The following is a 22,829-nucleotide window of genomic DNA, read 5'->3' as shown; positions in this document are numbered from 1 at the left end:
CACTGCTATGAGTACCCGCATGGCCCCACAGTATGCCAACATTTTTATGGCTGACTTAGAACAATGCTTCCTCAGCTCTTGTCCCCCAACACCCCTACTCTACTTGCACTACATTGATGACATCTTCATCATCTGGACCCATGGAAAAGAAGCCCTTGAGGAATTCCAACATGATTTCAACAATTTCCATCCCACCATCAACCTCAGCCTGGACCAGTCCACACAAGAGATCCACTTCCTGGACACTGCGGTGCTAATAAGTGATGGTCACATAAACACCACCCTATACCGAAAACCTACTGACCGCTATGCCTACCTACATGCCTCCAGCTTTCATCCAGACCACACCACATGATCCATTGTCTACAGCCAAGCTCTAGGATACAACCGCATTTGCTCCAACCCCTCAGACAGAGACAAACACCTACAAGATCTCTATCAAGTGTTCTTACAACTACAATACCCACCTGCTGAAGTGAAGAAACAGATTGACAGAGCCAGAAGAGTACCCAGAAGTTACCTACTACAGGACAGGACCAACAAAGAAAATAATAGAACGCCACTAGCCATCACCTTCAGCCCCCAACTAAAACCTCTCCAAAGCATCATCAAGGATCTACAACCTATCCTGAAGGACGACCCATCACTCTCACACATCTTGGGAGACAGGCCAGTCCTTGCTTACAGACAGCCCCCCCAACCTGAAGCAAATACTCACCAGCAACCACACACCACACAACAGAACCACTAACCCAGGAACCTATCCTTGCAACAAAGCCTGTTGCCAACTGTATCCACATATCCATTCAGGGAACACCATCATCGGGCCTAATCACACCAGCCACCCTATCAGGTGCTCGTTCACCAGCACATCTACCAATGTGATATGTGCCAGCAATGCCTCTCTGCCATGTACATTGGTCAAACTGGACAGTCTCTACGTAAAAGAATCAATGGACACAAATCAGACATCAAGAATTATAACATTCAAAAACCAGTCGGAGAACACTTCAATCTCTTTGGTCACTCGATTACAGACCTAAAAGTGGCAATTCTTCTTCAACAAAAAAACTTCAAAAACAGACTCTAATGAGAGACTGCTGAATTGGAATTAATTTGCAAACTGGATATAATTAACTTAGGCTTGAATAAAGACTGGGAGTGGATGGGTCATTACACAAAGTAAAACTATTTCCCCATGTCTATTCCTCCTCTCTCCGTTGCTGTTCCTCAGATGTTCTTGTCAACTGCTGGAAATGGCCCACCTTGATTATCACTACAAAAGGTCCCACCCTCCCCGCCCTCTCTCCTGCTGGTAATAGCTCACCTTATCTGATCACTCTCATTACAGTGTGTATGGTAACACCCATTGTTTCATGTTCTCTATGTATATAAATCTCCCCACTGTATTTTCCACTGAATGCATCCGATGAAGTGAGCTGTAGCTCATGAAAGCTTATGCTCAAATAAATTTGTTAGTTGCCAAGGTGCCACAAGTACTCCTTTTCTTTTTGCTAATTTGTCTAAGTAATTTTTAACTTGTTTTTCCCTATTTTAGCCTTTTCTGATCCTACCTCATTTTCACTGGTATTAGACGTCCAATGACTGCCAACCTTCTTGGTGAAAACTGAAACAAAGAAGTCATTAAGCACCTCTGCCATTTTCACATTTTCTGTTATTGTTTTTCTCCCTTCATTGAGTAACGGTCCTCCCTGTCCTTGGTCTTCCCCATCCTTCTAATGTATTTGTAGAATGTTTTCTTGTTATACTTTATGTCTCTAACTAGTTTGATCTTGTTTTGTGCCTTGGCCTTTCTAATTTTGTCCCTGTATACTTGTGGAATTTATTTATATTTATTTATATTTTTATTTATTTATATTCATCCTTTATAATTTGACCTAGTTTCTACTTTTTGTAGGACTCTCTTTTGATTTTTAGATCATTGAAGATCTTCTGGTTAAGACAAGGTAGTCTCTTGCCATACTTCCTATCTTTCGTACGCAGGGGGATAGTTTGCTCTTGTGCCCTTAATAGTCTCTTTGAAAAACTGCCAGTTGTGTTTATTTACAAGTATTTTGAGTTCTTCCTGCTTATTCCCCATACTTCTCGCATTAGTATACAGACATCTAAGATAGTGATTTCCTTTTCCACCACCCCCAGTTCTGTCTTGTCTCTCCTTTTATCCCTGCTATAACAGCCAATGCTCCCTCTACATTCTGAACCTTCTTCCAGGTCTCCATGTTCTTGATTTACCTGTGGGCTTTGGTCACCTGCCCCCTTCGAACCTAGTTTAAAGCCCTCCTCACTAGGTTAGCCAGTCTGTATCCAAATATGCTCTTCCACTTCCTCAATATGTGGACCCCATCTCTGCTTAGCAGTCCTCCTTCCTGGAACATGTATGTACACTCACCCTTATATCATGCACACTCATCTAGGGACTGACAGCATCTGGATCAGAGAGTGTGCAGCCAATTACCACAGGGCCGATTGAATTCCTACTTGTGGGTATAACTGGATTCTTATAATTCATGAATGTACTTCACAAGGACTATAGGATGCTTAACACAACAGCCCATGTATCATTTAAGCACTATGCCAGAGTGTGGGCAAGTGCTAATAAACACCCACATCTTGGGTAGGAGGTGACATACAGGGGAGGGATTCACTTCATTAGCGACTTAAAGAGAAAATGCAGTTCCAATGATACATCTATTATTAGTAGTATTTGTATTGTGATAGCGCTAGGAGCCCCAGTTATGGACCAGGATCCCTTTGTGCTAGGAGCTGTACAATCGTGGAACCGAAAAATGGGCCTTGCCTCCAAAGGTTTGGTACAGACAGCACAAGGCAACAAGAATATGTGACTGCCCAGTGAAATTTTACAATTTTACAAGCATGCACTGATATTTCAGAAATAGACACACTGCATATTAACCAGAGCCTGGGAGTTACGTGAGTCACTTCTCAAAGGCATCACATCATTCTCTGTTACATGTAGTCACTTTGGCTTGTTAGACAAAACATTTCCCAGGATATCTGGAGGGGACTCTCAGGAACGCTGTTTGTATGAGAGAGAGGGAAAAAACAGTCTTGCGGGTATTTTTACTTAAAAAGAGAGTTATATTAAATGTTGGGGATATACACACTCGGAAATGTAACAGTGGGGTTCTGAAAATCAGAATCCTAGAGCATTTTCCAGTTCCAGACTTGCACTGTTGCCAATCCTAGGATTTCATGATGCAAAAGTCTGAGCTCTGTACCTCCAGAATGGCGAACATGTTGCCTGAACGCTATCAGTTTGGCAGACTAGCTAGTGAGCTAGCTACAAAAAGCTGACATTCCTAGATTATAAAGGATTTCCAGAGGCTAGGCTTTTGGGATAAAATAAAGTGGCTCTCCAAATAATAGGAGTGAAGAATGAGTCCGGTACTGCATTCTCTACACTTTCTGTATTGGGAACAGGGAAGCTCTGCTCACAAGAGTAAGCTGCTGTAATAACTTTGTTCAGTGTTAACCAGGATTTTTCCATGCACCTCTTGGATTATTCTCAGAAAAGGTAGATCATTGGCAAGTTACTTAACCTCTCTGTGCTGTGGGCTCCTCAGTTGCAAAATGGGGATGATAATAATATCTTACTCTGGTGGAAGAATTAATTCAGAGTGTGAGTGTGTGTAAACTCTGAGACTGTCAGATGAAAGGAAATATGGAAGTGCAAATTAATATTAATTAGTATTATCTTATCTTATTATTCATATCAGCGGACAGAATCCTTGTTTCATTTTGTGTCTGTGAGGGTCAGATATTCCCAGCAAAAGTCCCACAATTATGGAACAAACTTCTTTAGGAGATCAGAAGGAGCCTGAATCTTGCCCCTTTCAGAGCACACTGTAGGATATATGCGTAAGCTAGGATTTCTGCAGATAGCCCATGTAGTAATGACACCCAGAGGAGAAGGAGTCAACCAGGAGCAGCCTCCGTTACTGTAAGGAAACAACAGGATAAGGGAGGAAAGCCCTACCATATTGAAGTAATGTTGGTGTGTCTCTAATACTGTAAGCTATTCAGATTCCACTGCAAAGAGCATTGTAGAGGTGTTTATTAAGGGTTAGACTATGCCCAGTGCCATGCAATGGTGGTTGGGGAAGAGAATAAAGATTCCCTTTTCACATCCTGCCTCAGCACATGACTCAAATATGGGCCATCCGGAATCAGTCTCTGCGCTGGAGGAAATGCAGGGACAGCTAGTGAGATGTTCCCCTTTTCTCCCACATTGCACCATTGGGGGAAAGAGAGTTGGTAGATCCATGGCTACACTCACCTATGCACTGACCAGGAGAGTTAGCCAGAAGTATGAAGAGAGTAAGCTGCACCCTTTAAAGAGGTGTAGTGAATTTCCCCCTCCCCTCAGTGCAAGCAGAGAGCTGCAGGGCTGTGAATATAGGGCAGTGGTGGGCAACCCCTGGCCTGTGGGCCACATGTGGCCCATTAGAGTAATCTGCTGGCAGGCCACAAGACAGTTTGTTTACATTTTCACAGCCCCCTGCAGCTCCCAGTGGCCGCGGTTTGCCGTTCCTGGCCAATGGGAGCTGCGGGAAGTGGTGCGGGCCACAGGAACGTGCTGGCCACCACTTCATGCAGGTCCCATTGGACGGGAATGGAGAATCATGGCCACTGGGAGCTGTGGGCAGCTGTGCAAATGTAACCAAACTGTCTTGCGGCCCACCAGCGGATTACCCTGATGGACTGCATGTGGCCCGTGGGCCTGATTTAGGGCCTGATCCAACACCCATTGAACTCAGTGGAAAAACTCCCATTGACTTCATTAGATTTCAGACCCATACTACACAATGTAGGCCATAATGAATAAATTAGAATGAAACTCTTATTTATTATGCATTGTTCCTTATGTTAACCCTTGAGCTGCGCATCCAACTAATAAATTCTTGCATTAACTTGGTCCACACAGTGCCCAGTTTCCTTTGCAATATAATTTTTTCTTCATTTCTTCATTATTTTTCAAAATAACACACTATCCTTCCAACATAAACACTGAAGGGAAATAGATGAGTGGGTACGTCATCACAAAACTATCTGAGGCAGCAGGCTTCTGAAACATGTTAAAATCCCAATCACAACATCCATTTTGCTTTTGCCAGTGTCTGATGAATATCCTTGTCATTTATCTATTCTTTTGGCCATTTCCCTTGGAATAGTTTAAATATAAATTACCATTATTAAGCATAGTTTCCTATAAAACAGCTGGAGTGAACAAGCAATTGTCCAAAAATAAGGTGATAGTTAACAAAGGCTAACAGCTTGTATAACAGAGAATTTCTGCTGGAAAGTGACTTCATAGTCTGAGAGCCAAGTGTGAAAGAAGATAAAGTCTGTCACTTATTTTATGAGTTTTTAACTATAAAATCTAGATCATAGCATTCTAACAGATTCTTAGCATTGTTAGGACACTTCAATAAACATAGTTAGTAAAATTTAACTAAATGCCAAATGCTTACTGACACGTTACATTTTAAATACTGAGATACGTAATTTAAAGTATGGTCAAAAAGAACTTATGGTTGAAATGGCTCCAATCAGGCCCCCAGTGGCGTGGAAGAACTTAAAGAAGCACAGAAATCTGGCCACTATATATCTATTTTCTTTCCTACCATTTTTCTGTTCTCAGACCCAGTCAGAGAAACAGTTTAATAACAAAGCAACCGTAAAACTGAGTTATAGAACCTTTGCCATAGTCTTTGTCAGAGATTATAAAACCAGAAGCGGGATTTCATTTGGTCCGACTGCCTGCATAACACAGGCCATTGGACTTATCTGAATTAATTTCTATTTGAATTAGATCACATATTTTAGGAACACTTCCAGTCTTGTTTTAAAAATCCATACTGCCTTTCCTACCCCACCTCAAGTCTCTTAATGTGGCTCACAATCCCTATATTACCTACAGTAGAACTTCCTTAACAGAATAGTGAAACTTCATTTCAAACCCTGAGCTTATTCAATAATTACTCATCATCTGACCTTACTTTTGGATCATCTTCAGGCTGGAGGAAAGGTTCTGCTCTTCCTAGGTGTTTCTTCTTGTGTGTCTGAAAGCAGGACTCTCATCTACAGAATATGTCCCTTGGGTCAGGAGTATGTCATATGTCTTTGGTTGACCAATTTCTTTTTATTTAAACTTTTTTATTATGGCAAAGTTACAATAACATAATATATGACATCAGACATTGCTTATTACTTAAAGGAGGTAACCAGGTGGAGAGGAGGTGCTACATTTATTCAGGATCAGGTTAATAGTGAGAGAACCTGACTACAGATTCTGGCTTGCTGTCTGAGGAGTCCTGTTTTTCTGAATACATTAAAGAGGGTGACTAAATTTCCAAATACCTATCCCCTCTTTGGCACATCTCTTGTGTACCTACTAAGTGTGAAAGCTTTTCCATTACAGGAGCAGTCCATATTTTACTATACTGCAATTCTACAGGAAGAGTAATGACGTTTTTCAAAAAATGTGCAATGCAAAATCTTGCTGCTAACAATACAAAAGAAATTAATCTGTCATTCTGTTTAAAATGTAGACCATTTACTGGAGCATTAAGTAAGCAGATCAGAGACTCTAAGAAGCTTGCATTTTGGCTGACTTGTTTCTTCCCATTTGCTGTCTGTCTTCCTCCTTATAACAAAAACAATTTGCACCTCTTCTTTTGACCACCTCTTGGTTGGTTCAAACGCTAACTGATCCTCCTTGGTTATTGCTGGCTAATGCTGAAACTGCAGGTACTCCCGCAATATCTTCAATGATTACAATTGCTCCATATTCATATGCCATCAAAGTCATATTGAATTTGTTATTCCTTCTCCTGGCCACTACCTGAGCTGCAAACAAACAAGCAATCCCCCACCTATTATGGTCAAGATTTAAAAAGGGATTAGACCTTTCTGTGGATAACAATAATATTCAGAATTGTGATAGTAATTATTATAAATCAATGAGTTTTGGATGAGATACAGACTTTTTGCTTCAGGGCACAAGCCAGCCTCTAACTATAGAGGATGAGGAGGTATATTTGCTGGTGGCAGCTTATCCCATAACTGCCTACTGCACCCTTCTTTGAAAGTGTCACTGCTGCAGACAGGTTACTTGACTGGAAGGACCACTGGTCTGCCCAGGAAGGCAGGTCCTATGTTCAGGTGCTAACATGTTTCTTTCATCAAGCATATATCCTTGGATTTACCTCAGCTTGACATACACCCTTGGACTGAATTGGATCCCATTGACTCCAGTATAAATCAGGAGTGGCTCCAATGAAGTCAGTGGAGTTGTTACATCAGTGTAAAACTTATGTGAGATCAAAATCAGACTATGACACTTGAGGCCATAAATCAGAGTCTTTAGCCATGTCCCAGTATATGCCTCTATAGGACCTTCTGTAAAGGCAGTTTCCAAATGAACTATGGGCCTTCTGGTCCAAAAAAGGAACATGGACCTGCCAGAAAGATACTACACTGAAAAGTAGACAAGGCAAAGAATGTATTTTATATTCAGAAAATCATCATTTTTATCATTAAGAAATTACACTACCTGGGGTAGATTAAGAGTTGACAACTATTAATGCAATGAGTGTAAATTTGTACAATTCCAATGCCAAGGGCATGGAAGAGTGATGGAGGGTAGGTTTACAGTAAGGAAAAGCAATGCCCAGGACAGTTTAAGAAGAGGTAAGCTAAAGCAAGTCCATCTAGTTTCTCTTCTAATATCCTCCTGTGTGTTGCTTTTTCCTGCTACAAACCCATTCTGTCAATCTCTGTGTAAAACTTATATTGTCATTTATATTAATTTGGCATTTGACCCAGGGCCAGCCTTAGACCAAATGTTGCCCCTGGCAAGGAGCATCTTTGGCACCCCCCTTCCATTTGTTAAACTTTTGAATACCTTATTTTTGTATTGCTCTTTTAGCCCATTTCATGACCTTGATGCACTATTTGTATGCATGGTTTATCCCTGTCATATAAGATGATAAATTTGCATACTAGGGTCTGTAAATTTGTATGCCATATATAAGCAAATTAAAGAATAGTTTCCTCTAAGCTGATAGAAACTTTTTAATTTTAAGAATAACTTAAATGTACTAACATCAAGAAGCTGAACTGTGCTCCAACGTTGGGTGGACCAGTATTAAATAGTGGTACAGTAGGTGACAGCCTTAGCATGTTAACCCTAGTTGTTTAGTTCAAAAGGTCGCTTTTCTAACCTTTGCCCTTGAGAACTGAAGCACAGAGTCAGAGAGATCCAAAGACTGGCCAATGGCATTTTCAAGAGATAAAATAGCAAGCAATGTCAGTCTCTCATCGACCATCATCAATCAAAGATATGTTTTAATGAGCCTGAACTTCGAAAAGTTGTGCTCATCACTCACGACTGTGACCAGCAGCGTGAGCAGAATCGTCAAAGCTATCCACACATTAGGAAAAGTGTCCTTCAGCTCTGCATCATGAATGAATTGCAGAAATTGAAGTGGAGAGTGTTTCCCATGTTGCAAAACGCGATGGATGTTGTCCAATTCGACATAGAAGTCTTTGTTGTTGATGTCTGAACATTCCCCATGTGTGTATATCCAGTGAAAGGCCATACAATTGTTCAAGAGTGTTTTTCTGTCTGCCAGAAGCTTACTAAGGTCATACATAAACTACCGCGTCTTTACATGGTGTTTCATTTGTCCAAACTTCTCTTTGGTGGACACTCGAGCAGTGTCAACAAGTGAGCAAAAGATCTCCTTCTTGACTTCTGAGCTTCCCATCACCACATTTCTGCCCTCATAACCAAACTGTCTCTTCTTCCGATTAATACAAGTTTCCTTGAAGACAGGCTCAACTCCTAAGCTTTCTGTCATTTCTTTGGCAGCAGTGATGGCATCTTCAAATATGTTGTCTCTGTAGGCCACAATGAAATCAAGTCAGCTTTTCATCAAAGTAGTAGTGGTCATGATGTCCATCCACTGAGTTTGTAATGCCTTGCTTACATGTGCATGGAACAGGATACCATGCCAAACCACAACTGAGACCAGAACTTTTAAGTCAGTGATCTGGTTTGCCAGGCTTTGTGCCTCATGTCAGATTCCTGAAAGCCAAATTATCTTTGCAAGGAAGGGGGTAATTGAGATCAGATTGAGCACATTCCTCCAGTGCTGGGTTTCTACATTAATAATGCACTGGTTTTCTGCATCTGTGCATTTATTCAGCTTTAGCCTGGACTTGACCTCCATCCATTTGGAGTAGGCCGTAAAATGGCTGGGTGACTTTTTCCATGATGCTTCAGAGACTCAGCTAAGTTGTGCCAGTAATTGTACCTAGAAGGTGCAAGCAACGATTTGGCATTCTTGTCAAATATTTTGCAACAAACACAGAACACTTTGTCTGTTGATTTTGAGTAAATGAGCCAATGCCAAGACAGTTTCTCACCATTCTCAAGCACTCTTTCGCAGGGTAATTTTTGAGAAGGGTTGCTTCTGCTCATTTACTGGAAATGTCATAGTCTCAGTTTTGCTCAGCCCGGTCAAAATTGTGTGATCAATATTGGCAGAGTTTAGGATTGCCAGCCATAAAGCAGGATCTGATGTATCGATTTGTGGTGTGCAATTTTTCTCACTGCTGTTTCTGTTATCATGCAAGGCTGATTCTTCTTTATACTTTCTCTCCTTTTCATGTAAACCAGATTTTTCTTTGTCATTACTCTCCTTTTCATGTGAGCCACATTCTTCTTTATTATCACTCTCCTTTATGTCGCCAGGGAAAACTGGACAATTCTCCATCACTTTCCTCACATTTCCATTACTTATCTTCAGGTAAATCTGTTAATTCCTTAGCAACAGGACTTCCATCATGTATGCTTCGCTCCTCAATTTCTTCTGCGCTGTTCTGTTTCAGATATTTTCCCATCAAATTTACCCTTTATTGCAAACTAGATTGCAATTGAGCTTTTTGCTTCCTATACTGAGCTCCTGAAGGCTTCTTCTGGGGCATCCTTTATTTTCTAAGGGGAAAAACAGACAGTAGTAGGGAGAGCAAAACTCTACATTCCGCAATTTTAGAAATTCATCAAACACTACGTGTTAAGCATAGCAAAAGAAGTTACAGTATTTCTTTTATATTGTTGTGTAGGTAGGGGTTCGATAGATATCTCTGGCATCTCATATTACTTACACTCTTCAAGTCTTAAAACACACATACACTTTCACAATTACACAATAAAAGAAGGTTCACAATATCACAGCTGGGCTCACTTCATTCTTATATCTCACTGACAGGTGATACCCTGCCCCTTTTATACCCATGGCTGACAACATTCTAGGTGGTTCAAGGGAAATGTGATTCTCAGAATGTCTGGAAGGTTCCACGAGATTCTGCACAGGTCTAGAACATTCTAGGAGGTTAGTGAAAAGTGAATCCACATTCAGAATACCTGAAACATTTTACTTCAAACATTTTGCTTTTGTTGCTAACAACAAAAACAGCATCCCGAGCCAGACACCTTTCTAGCCAGGCACCCCAGGTGGTCGCTTGCCCCTAAATCCAGCCCTGGTTTCACTCATAAAGCTATTGGGCCAAAAAAATTCTCATTATTTTGTCCAACCCTATTCTCTGCCTTGTTCACTGGATGGAGGAGTTTCTTCTTCCTTCTCTGGGTGGATGTGAAGCCTTCTTTAACTGGGGTCAGAAGTTACTATTGGCATGTAGGCACATAGACATCTATATGCGTGTGTGTGTGTGTGTACAAACCTCTGTCTTTATTACTAACCCACAAGCCAAAGGGAATGCAGCAGGGTACATGTTAATAGGCTCTCTGAATTCCCTGTGGGAAAGGTCTTTATCTCTTCACTTGTAGCACGTACACTTTGTAAATAAACTGGAGTTTTCACTTCCCTGCTTTGTTACTGAGAGCTATGGCCAGGGACTGGAGCCATTCTGTCCTTTCTGTAAAAGGACACTTGTTTATGTGCGTCTAGAAAATTTGTGGGAGGAGGGGTCAGCATGCCAGAGGATGTGCAGTGAATGTGTCATGTCAGCACAACACATCTTGTCTGTCTTTTCACTATTTGAACAGTTTGGATCATCTATTATATAACAAAGCAGGTCTTACAGGCCAAATTCCCATTGGCAAAGGAATGTAAAACAATTTCTTACATTGTTAGGGACTGATTCTGATCTCAGTCGCATAGGTGTAAATCTGGAGTAACACTATTGATTGCAATTCTGGATTTATATAGGTATAACTGAGGACTTGTCTACAGGAACAGTTAGACCGTGGCAAGCTGGGGTGTGAATCTACCCTGCACTAGCCTGCTTTAGTCCAGCTGTTCATGTGTACCCTATGCATTAACAGTTCACTAGAGCATTTAGATCTATCCATCTTTGAAAGAGGATTACATCAAAGTGCATTAGCAGACTGTTAATGTGGATCAGCAGGGTGAATGTGCACAGTTAGATCACGGCAGGCTAGTGCAGGCTAGATTCACACCCCGGCTTGCTACAAACTAAATATTCATATAGACAAGCCTTGAGATCTTGGTCTGGCCCTGTCTTCAAGCTGAACAGAGTTAAAATTACCATCCAGTTCCAATTACTGTCTGTAAAAGAAAGGACCAATCAATGGTGTGGATCTTATGAGGTGCTGAATGCGTCTTCCAAACTGCTAAGCACCTTCCACTCTGTAAAATGCTGAGCACACTCCACTCCCATTGAAATCAATGGATCTGACCCTATGGGACAGTGACAATTTAGCCCTACGGGAGTGTGGTGGATGGTATCTAGTCCTAGGGGCTGGTTTGTATACTGTTCAGATATGCCGATGAAATATGGTAGTTACAGCATGATATGAGAGGAGAATAGGATAATGTTAAAATAATAGAATAAGTGGAGAGGCAGCAGCACCCTTAAGCAACTGTGTAAATATAGGCATTAAGTTACCTGCCACACACTATTTATGGCAAGACAGACTTCAGCCTTTAGCATTCATTGTATACATCTTTAGGTCATGACAAATATATAGAAAGACTAGAAATTTCTGTTGCTGTACTTATGGTTCCTCTTTTCAGATATTCTTTCTATGGCACAGGTGTTCCCCAACAGCAATCATTTAGAGAAATTATATTCTACAATGGCAAGTAACAAATTTCCAGAATTTCACACCCTGTGTAGTCAAGAGCAGAACTACAGTGTGCTGTTGACCTGAGATTACATGTTGGAAGAACAAACTCTGTTAGGGTGTGTTTTTGATCTTCCAGAGAAGGTTAGATTGTAAATTCTGTGCGGCAGGGACTGTCTTTGTTCGGTGTTTGTACAGCATTTAGCACAATGGGGTTCTGTGTCCATGACTGGGGCTCCTAGAAACTGCTGCAATATAAATAATGTTGGTCAGGTTCCACTTTCAAGCTACCTTGTGGGTTCCCTTCTTTTTCTAAGAGAAAACCTATGAGGCTTTAGGATGACCACCGAGAGGGGGAGCTATTGGTTTTTTTTTTTTGTTTAAAGAAATATCAGTTTTTGATGAAGTCCACAAAATAACCATCATTTCATTTGAAGCTCTGAGGTTCACTTGACCTGTCACTTTAAAATACACTGCTCTCATTCTGATGTAATTTTGAAACTGGGTCTTGTGCCATGACTCTGGTGTTAAATCAGGAGCAGGCATATTTTAAAGTGACAGGTCTAATTTTCAAACACAGCCTCATTGTTCTAAATTAAATAATTATCTGAGGACGTAACCCAGTGTTTTTAATGTGATCATTCTTGATAAACTCTCCCAAGCCCCAAAGCCTATGCCTGGGAAAAGCAAAAACTTTCCGAGAGATTCTTGAAATAGGAACCTCATCTGGAAGAAACATCTGGGGTGTAAGTGAATATGTTAAAAACGTTCAGAATCTAGCTGCAATCACTCCCCCAAGGGCTCTTCCTCATCTTTTCCAGAACCCTAAGGGCATCATCCTGTTCCTCCATTTAACTAGCACACATATGCTCTGTTAGAGTGACCACTTACCTGGTCTTTAATGTCTGTCCCTTATCTGGGGCCTGGTGCCCCATAAAGAGCTGTTGAGAAGCATTTGATGATCAGATAAAAAAATGTTTTCAAGTGATAATCATGCAAAGGATCATGAACTATGCTACAGCTGCATGGTTTTGTACCATGAACACTTGTGAGGTGGCCTCCCTTTAAGAATGAGCTTTGTCCCATATTTTTTATGCACTTGTCCTTTACTCCTTTGCAACATTGCTGGTTGCAGCAGGGCCTCATATCATGAGTACCATTCTCTGGCCAAGAGGAAAGGGGGTTACTCCTTTCAGAGCTGTCAGCACTACTCCTTAGTCAACCAGAAGGCTTTCTGTAGTGCAGCATGAAGCCTTCCCTCCTCCAGGAGCTCTGCACTCCCTTATTGCCTTCCCAAGGAGCAAGAGAAAGCTGCATTTTATTAAGCTGTTTTTAATAGAGAATCTGGAATGCTTAAATCCAGTTCTGAACTTCCCCAATATCTGAGGGGACTTGTGGCTTGGATTTTGGTGCAGGCCTCTGTTTCTTAGATTCATGGCCTTGGAGAGTTTAAAAAAAATACACAAAAAGAGAAAGAGAACTTCCCCACCAAGGAATTTTTCCGAAGCATCCACAGCAGTAGATATAAACAAATTACACTGAATAAAACAAGCCCTAGCCATATTATTTCCTCTTTCCCACTGGGTAAGGGCACTGTATTACCTCTCCTACTGATAGATTTGCATAAGGGTGGGTTCTAGAGTTGAAGTGGAACATTTGACTATCACGACAACAATCTTGTACACTGCTGTGATTTAAATGATTTACAATTATCTGTGGATGGAAATGTCTCCTAATTGGCTCCTGGGAAATGTGTGTGCACTGTAGAAGTCAAACAACTTGTTCCAGTTGATTAATAAAAGAGATGCTTGGTGAACCTTCATAAAATCCCTATATTAACCCTGGGTTAGTTCCTGGTATTTTATCTGATTTGCTTCCTTAAGAATTAATTAGTTCAAGCCCGATCCTGACAGGTGCACAGCACCTGAAACTCTCCTTGACTTCAGTGGCCACTGCTGCTAAGAGGGAAAGGAGACATGTCCACATATCTTGGGGAGGGGCAGAGTTACACAGAATCCTCCACAGCAAAATGAATTGCACGCGAGGGTGAAGACTCAAAATTCATTACCAAGCTGTGTAACAGCACTAAGTGGTAGGAGGACTAGAGCTCAGATTTTCCAGCCACACAAGCACACCCATAGTGCCAGCTGTAATGTAGTGCCAATCTTTAAAAAAAAAAGGGAAGAAGGAGGATCCTGGGAACTACAGGCCAGTCAGCCTCACCTCAGTCCCCGGAAAAATCATGGAGCAGGTCCTCAAAGAATCAATCCTGAAGCACTTAGAGGAGAGGAAAGTGATCAGGAACAGTCAGCATGGATTCACCAAGGGAAGGTCATGCCTGACTAATCTAATCGCCTTCTATGATGAGATTACTGGTTCTGTGGATGAAGGGAAAGCAGTGGATGTATTGTTTCTTGACTTTAGCAAAGCTTTTGACACCGTCTCCCACAGTATTCTTGTCAGCAAGTTAAAGAAGTATGGGCTGGATGAATGCACTATAAGGTGGGTAGAAAGTTGGCTAGATTGTCGGGCTCAACGGGTAGTGATCAATGGCTCCATGTCCAGTTGGCAGCCGGTGTCAAGTGGAGTGCCCCAGGGGTCGGTCCTGGGGCCGGTTTTGTTCAATATCTTCATAAATGATCTGGAGGATGGTGTGGTTTGCACTCTCAGCAAATTTGCGGATGATACTAAACTGGGAGGAGTGGTAGATATGCTGGAGGGCAGGGATAGGATACAGAGGGACCTAGACAAATTGGAGGATTGGGCCAAAAGAAATCTGATGAGGTTCAATAAGGATAAGTGCAGGGTCCTGCACTTAGGACGGAAGAACCCAATGCAGAGCTACAGACTAGGGACCAAATGGCTAGGCAGCAGTTCTGCGGAAAAGGACCTAGGGGTGACAGTGGACGAGAAGCTGGATATGAGTCAGCAATGTGCCCTTGTTGCCAAGAAGGCCAATGGCATTTTGGGATGTATAAGTAGGGGCATAGCGAGCAGATCGAGGGACGTGATCGTCCCCCTCTATTCGACATTGGTGAGGCCTCATCTGGAGTACTGTGTCCAGTTTTGGGCCCCACACTACAAAAAGGATGTGGATAAATTGGAGAGAGTCCAGCGAAGGGCAACAAAAATGATTAGGGGTCTGGAACACATGACTTATGAGGAGAGGCTGAGGGAACTGGGATTGTTTAGTCTGCGGAAGAGAAGAATGAGGGGGGATTTGATAGCTGCTTTCAACTACCTGAGAGGTGGTTCCAGAGAGGATGGTTCTAGACTATTCTCAGTGGTAGAAGAGGACAGGACAAGGAGTAATGGTCTCAAGTTGCAGTGGGGGAGGTTTAGGTTGGATATTAGGAAAAACTTTTTCACTAGGAGGGTGGTGAAACACTGGAATGTGTTACTTAGGGAGGTGGTAGAATCTCCTTCCTTAGAAGTTTTTAAGGTCAGGCTTGACAAAGCCCTGGCTGGGATGATTTAATTGGGGATTGGTCCTGCTTTGAGCAGGGGGTTGGACTAGATGACCTCCTGAGGTCCCTTCCAACCCTGAGATTCTATGATTCTATGATTCTTCTGTAGCCAAAATAAATAGCAGTACCACTGTGCTCACTTATGTTGATTTCCCTCCACACATGGCCAGATTTCTCTTGTTCAGGAACAGCATCCGAGGGAGAAATACCTATGGTATCATCAGTTTGATTCTCTTATTCCAATTTGTAGGGTCTGATTTTTAATTGCCCTGCACCTTATGTATGTAATCATTTCCTTTACACATAGTAGGTGTTTAACACAACTAATTCTGATTTGATAGCATTTTACACCCATTTTGTATTTGTTTAAATGTCTATACAAGATGGAGTGCAACAGAGAATCAGGCTCAAAATCGTTATTTTCATTAAACTTAAACCATAAAGAGCATGTTACCAATGTTTCCTCTTGCACGGCTCAGAAGAAACCTCTCTCCAGTAGTGTGACTGATAGACGTTAAGCAAACCTGCTTTAGATATAACTCATTCTGAGCTATCTAGGTGGAGGAGAAGTGGGAGATATTTTTTTTTTTGGTCTATTACAAATGTCTTTTCTACACCGGATACAGCCCTGGATACAGCCTTGGATACAGCCATCCGTGGTCAGGCATCCGTATAGCCACACCAGTGTAAATGCCTAGTGCATAAAGTAATGATTTATGTCGATGCCACTTACGTAGCTTGAAACTAAGGTAAACTCACTGTGCTGATGATTGTGGCTTTGCCAGCCTACACTAAGGATTTGCACCAGTGCTGCTACACAGATGGCTGAAATCACCAGTGCAGACGAGGCCTGAGTGTATGATTAAGCCTCTACATATTCAGCAGGTCAACAATTCATTATTACAGCACCTAGCATAGTGGGGTCCTGGTTAATGACAAGGAGTCCTAGCTGCTATGGTAATGTAAACAATTTCGTGGAGAGATCCAACTGCTGATAGACGTTTGTGCTGGCTGGTTATCAATTGCCAAAGTTTTCTCTCTTTACTTAAACAAGGTGAGGAAGTTCTAGAAGAGTAAATAAGTTAAATTCTCTTGAGGAAACTGGGAGTCCCACAGATTGTGCTTCTTAGTCAGATGTTGCAAAAACAATTTACCTTTCAAAAGAGGATGGGTAAAATTTTCTATAGTACTTAAGCACTTAAATCCCATTCACTTTCAGTGAGACTTGGGATTCCAAGTGCCTAAGTCACTTAGTAACTTTTGAAAAGGTTACCCAAAATTTTAAATATGAAACTTCAGTAGGGGTCAGATTGCACCAAGGCTGGGTGGGAATTAAATTCTGAGGCCAGAAAGATCTTTTTCTGCTAGTCAGACAGTGTTAATCACTTTGTCTGCAGAGGGGAGCTCTTCTTCAGTTGTTCACAGAATAAAGTAAGGACAATTGTGGGTGTGACGGGTTGGGTCACAGGGACCCCTTTGGGACCTGAAATGCTGAGACTACCTCTGAGTCTGTTTTCCCTGCCAGCTTTGGACTTCAGAACCCTGTCTTATTGAGCCAGGCATACTAGCCTGCTGCAAACACAGACCCAGGTCTGAACCACATGCCCCAAAGCTGCAGACTTAACTGAAAATGGCTTAAGAAGTGCTCCTGTCTCCAGCACCCAGATACCCAGTTCCCAATGGGATCCAAACCCCAAATAAATCTGTTTTACTCTGTATAAAGCTTATACAGGGTAAACTCATAAATTGTCCACCCTCTATCACACTGATAGAGAGATATGCACAGCTGTTTGCTCCCCCCAGGTATTAATTACTTACTCTGGGTTAATTAATAAGCAAAAGTGATTTTATTAAATATAAAAAGTAGGATTTAAGTGGTTCCAAGTAATAACAGACAGACCAAAGTAAATTACCAAGCAAAATAAAACAAAAACACACAAGTCTAAACCTGATACATTAAGAAACTGATTACAGATAAAATCTCACCCTCAGAGATGTTCCAATAAGCTTCTTTCACAGACTGGACTCCTTCCTAGTCTGTGCCCAATTCTTTCCCCGTTACAGTCCTTGTTCCAGCTCAGGTGGTAGCTTGGGGATTTCTCATGACTGCAGCCTGCTTTATTCTGTTCCACCCCCTTATATAACTTTGGCACAAGGTGGGAATCTTTTGTCTCTTTGGGTCCCCACCCCTCCTTCTAAATGGAAAAGCACCAGGTTTAAGATGGATTCCAGTACCAGGTGACATGGTCTCATGTCCTGTGAGACCCCAAGCCTTCATTCTTCCCGGCCTGACTCACAGGAAGGCTTGAAAGTAAACACTGTGTAGAGAGTTGTCACTTTGGATGGGCTATTACCAGCAGGAGAGTGAGTTTGTGTGTGGGGGGGTGGAGGGTGAGAAAACCTGGATTTGTGCTGGAAATGGCCCAACTTGATGATCACTTTAGATAAGCTATTACCAGCAGGACAGTGGGGTGGGAGGAGGTATTGTTTCATGATCTCTGTGTGTATATAAAGTCTGCTGCAGTTTCCACGGTATGCATCCGATGAAGTGAGCTGTAACTCACGAAAGCTCATGCTCAAATAAATTGGTTAGTCTCTAAGGTACCACAAGTACTCCTTTTCTTTTTGCAAAGTAAACAGAGCCATCTACAGTCAATTATCCTAGTTGATGGGAGCCACCAAGATTCTAAACTACCATTAATGGCCCACACTTTGCATAACTACAATAGAACCTTTATATTCCTAGTTTCAGATACAAGAATGATACATTTATACAAATTGGATGACCACACTCAGTAGATCATAAGCTTTGTAATGATACCTTACAAGAGACCTTTTGCATGCAGCATATTCCAGTTACATTATATCTCACACTGATTAGTATATTTTCATAAAATCATATGGAGTGCAACGTCACAGTGGGTTTTTTTGTAGGTACTAACAGAGAGGATTATAAATGGTTGCATTGCTTTGCTTTGTGAATTTGTGTTGCTCAAGCTTTTACTAAAGATCTTGCATAGAAGGCTTTGCAGTACCTCAGGTTGGTTATAACAAATGAAAGGAAATAAACATAATACAACACTCTCCACATTGCCTGCTTTTCATCCTGAATAGCTTGTATTAAAGGATACATACCACATTAGTTTCATGACAAGTAGAAAACAGTAAACATTCATTCTGGTGTATTAAGGCATTTCTTAGAAACAGCTTTCAGAAGGATGGGAACTTTTCTCACTGGGCAGTCATTAAAATTTGGTTCATTTTGTTTTTGAACTATTATATTTTATACTTGACTCCGGAATTGAAGGTGGTCTGAGTTTTTTAAACCAGTTTCTTGAAGTTCTGCTTAACATCAGAAGCATAGGCGCCAACTTCCCCCTCCCCACCCCTGTGCCCCCCCCCACCCCTGGCCCTGCCCTGACTCCACCCTTTCCCTGCCCCACCCCCATTCCAACCCCTTCCCCAAAGTCCCCGCCCCAACTCTGCCCCCTATTGGACCCCTTCCCCAAATCCCTGCCCCAGTCCCGCCTCTTCCCCGAGTGCGCCATGTTCCCCCTCTTCCCCCTCCCTCCCAGTGCTTGCCACACAAAACAGCTGTTTCGTGGCACAAGCGCTGGGAGCTAGGGGGAAAAAGCGGGCACGCGGCATGCTTGGGGGAGGTGGAGCGGAGGCAGAGGTGAACTGGGGCAGGGGAGGGGAGCTTCTGGGCAGTGCAGAGCACCCACCAATTTGTCCCCATGGGTCCTCCAGCCCCAGAGCACTCACGGAGTCGGCGCCTGTGATCAGAAGCCCATTTGTGATCAAACAAGCAGAATCAGTATTTGGAACATTTCTGAGATCCTGGAATGTAACTTTAAGAAATTACAACAGTTACAAATGGAGAGCCAAACCCCTGCCTTACACAAAGTATACCTATGATAAATTAAGGTCTTACTGACCTAATGAAAAGCTACAGATTGATATTCCTTTTGTTGAGCAGCCTGTAATTTCATTACTTTTATTGACAGTAATTATAACAGGCTGAATTTATGGACGCCATAAAGAAAAGTTAGTGAACCACATGAAAATGTCAACATGCTCACTTTGGTATGAGCAGTCTCAGGATTTTTGTTTCCTCATGCAATTCTGTTCCAGGGCAGTTCTTCTTAAAGTCTAGGGAGCAATACTTTAGAATTTCCCCACACCAATTCCATTTTTTGAAATAAAATAATGGCTTCTGGTATCCTTATGATTTCAGGCATATCTTCGAACTCTCCCCTTACGATCATAACATTGATCATCTTGTCATTATACATAGTTACAATTCCAACAGTTATATCACCTCCCTCTAGCCCTATCCCATTGGGAGGTCTGAAGCTGGACTGAGGATTTTCAGCTCTCCTTTTTGTCTGTTTTGTAATAATTAAATTAACTGTGTCGGCCAAATCTTGCACTTCTTAGTCAGGCAAACTGCCCATTTACTCAGTTACTGGAAGGTTTTCCTGTGCTAGGATTACAAAATCAGGCCTTCGCCTTGATCATGTGCCAGGGTTTGTACATGTAGCTCTGTAAGGATAGGTGTCAAGTTTACTAGTATGGGAGTGTTTGTACAAACAAGCTGATGTAATGCTACTATGAATATCCTAGCAGGGCTTGAAACAGATCAACACCACCTGGAAGAAGTATTCAAGAATAAGAAATTAGTATTGAAGGACACATGCCTGGTATTTCTTCCAAATTAGCAGCCTTTCTAAATAACATGGAGACCTCGTTTTGTATAAACGGGAAGGCATAAATGAGAGGCAGTCTGTGTTTTGGTGAAGAGGGCACTAGACTGAGGCTAAAAGAGCAGGATTCTATTCCTAGTTCTGCCACCAATCTTGTGGGTGACCTTGAGCAAGTCTCTGTGCTTTTGTTTCCCAACCTGCCCTTTGTCTGTCTCATCTATATATATTGTAAGCTCTTTGGGGCAGGGACTGTCTCTCCCTACACAGTTGTAGAGCTTCTAGCAAAATGAAGCCTTCAGGCACTATCATCATAATACCACTACTGAACTGCAATCAAAAATTTGGCAAGATAGTCTAAAGAAAGATCATAGCTCAATCCCAAAATGCTTCCATAACATATTAACCCTTCTGGAAAGAAACTAAGGACGAGGACAACATTTTGCTAAAAAGAGCGAGAGAAGCACCTCGTCAAAATAGCAACAGCCTAATGGGATGTCTGAGAGTGATGCAGGCAGGCAGAGAAATCTATTAAAGAAAGTTAAATCTGACACTAAAGATGAAGAATGAAGAGGATTGGCTTTTACAATACTGATGCCAATGGGCAGAAAGAGAGAGAGAGATTTTATTTCCCACAAGACCTCAGCTATTGAGTCATGTTAGTGACCATGTCCTGAGAAAACCAGACAGATTACACGCAGGACTGAAATAAGCTGTAATTGACCAAGTAACTTCTTAAAAAGTATTCAAATGATGTTATTTGAAAATGTAAAAGTATTTTCTTAGAGGAACTACATAGCTTAAAAGTAAGGAGAACTACCAAGTTACCTGTACAACTGTGGGGCTTACTATGCTAATGCCTGCATAAAGCCTCTGAGTTTACAAGAATTGTGTAATTTCATGAAAGGGCTCCCAGAATTTATGAAATGGTGATAAATTTGTGAAATTATATAACATTCAGGCAAAAAACTCTGCTTAAAACACCAACAGTCACTGGTGGCCAGTCTTCACTAATGTCCCTGGTGGTACTGCCCTAATATGTGATTTTAACCAAATTACTTGTGTGGAAAAAGCCAAGTATTCTGCCAGGACTGGGTAAGAGGCCATTTTTAATCCAGAGGTATAATGTTCCCTGTCTTTAATGTGTTTCATAGTATATTGAGTAATATGAATAGGGAAATTTAATTTTGTGTATGTAGGGCAACATTTGTGGAAATTTCCAGATCTGCTATTGCAGATGGTCTTGCTTGTTCTGTTTATCTGGACATATAGCAGTTAGCTCTTAAGGAAATGCTTATTATTAGCTATGGTGCAATTTTTTTTTTGGATGGTGTGCATATCATAGTAAAGTCTGTTTTACTTGAATCTCCCCCTCTAACTAAGAATATTTTTTTTAAGTGTAGAGGTGCTGTTTAGAGGTTGTATGTATATAAACAAACAAAACATGACATCGAGTCCAAACAAGTGCAAGCACTCTGTTGTCTGTGTAACTGGAAGTGCTATTTCTAAAACTTATGGACTGCAGTAAGCCAGGAACTGTTTAATATACTCCATTAAATAAGAGCCAAGTCATACATTCTATTCAGAAACTATTATTTTTGTTACTTGTTTGTTTTTTAAGAGTCGTTAACCCAGGACATGCTGGAAAATAGCCTTGAAGAACAATGTGCTGTTTATATCTACCCACTTAATTAATCTGGGTAAATAGCAAAAAAACAGAGGAAAAAAAAAACTATACCAAAGACTCAATTATAAATGACAATTTTCTGAAAGAATAGTGGAAGGGTGTCACTGAAATCCTGTACAACTAACCTAAAATAAGAACAGCTCAGCATTTCTATAATATAGGTGCTATTTAGGGCCAGGAAAAACCTTGGATTGGTTGCTGTAAAGAGACCTCGCTGCTTGTGCATTACTTTATTTCCTTACATTGTGGTGCTGTAGTATCTGTCAGCAAGTGGAGAGTCAACCTCCCACTCTTCCAATTTCACTGTACAGATACAAGATCAGCTACTGTATTGGAAGATGTGAGTAGATCAGTATATATATTTATACTGCACACATGAACACAATATGTGAGTGTGTGTGTGTAATATATATATTTATATGTATAGATATAAAAATACACACCATGAAGACAGGACTAGATCCTCATTTAGTATGAATTGGCTTGGTTCAATTTGGTTTATACCCAGTGAAAGCCTGACCCAGGTACTAAAGAATGTGATGATGTGTAGTACTAAACTGGGTGGAATAGCAGAAACTCCCATTCCTGTACATTAACTTCTCTTAGCTTACTATTTCTGCCTGTAAAGATGCAAATCATGTAATGGGTTCATTGTCTTTCCCTCAGTTTTGCTTACCTTAATGATCATTCAGATTTGCATGTGTCTACTCTTCTGGTTGCTTATAACAAGGATAGCTTATCTTCCTTTATGCCTCTCTCTTTCTTCAGTTATACCTTTGCCCCCTTCTATAGATTTAACTAAACATGATAATGTT

This window comes from Caretta caretta, chromosome 2 (genome assembly GCF_965140235.1).
Source record: "Caretta caretta isolate rCarCar2 chromosome 2, rCarCar1.hap1, whole genome shotgun sequence".
Taxonomy (NCBI): Eukaryota; Metazoa; Chordata; order Testudines; family Cheloniidae; genus Caretta; species Caretta caretta.
Note: the sequence above shows the minus strand (reverse complement) of the source record.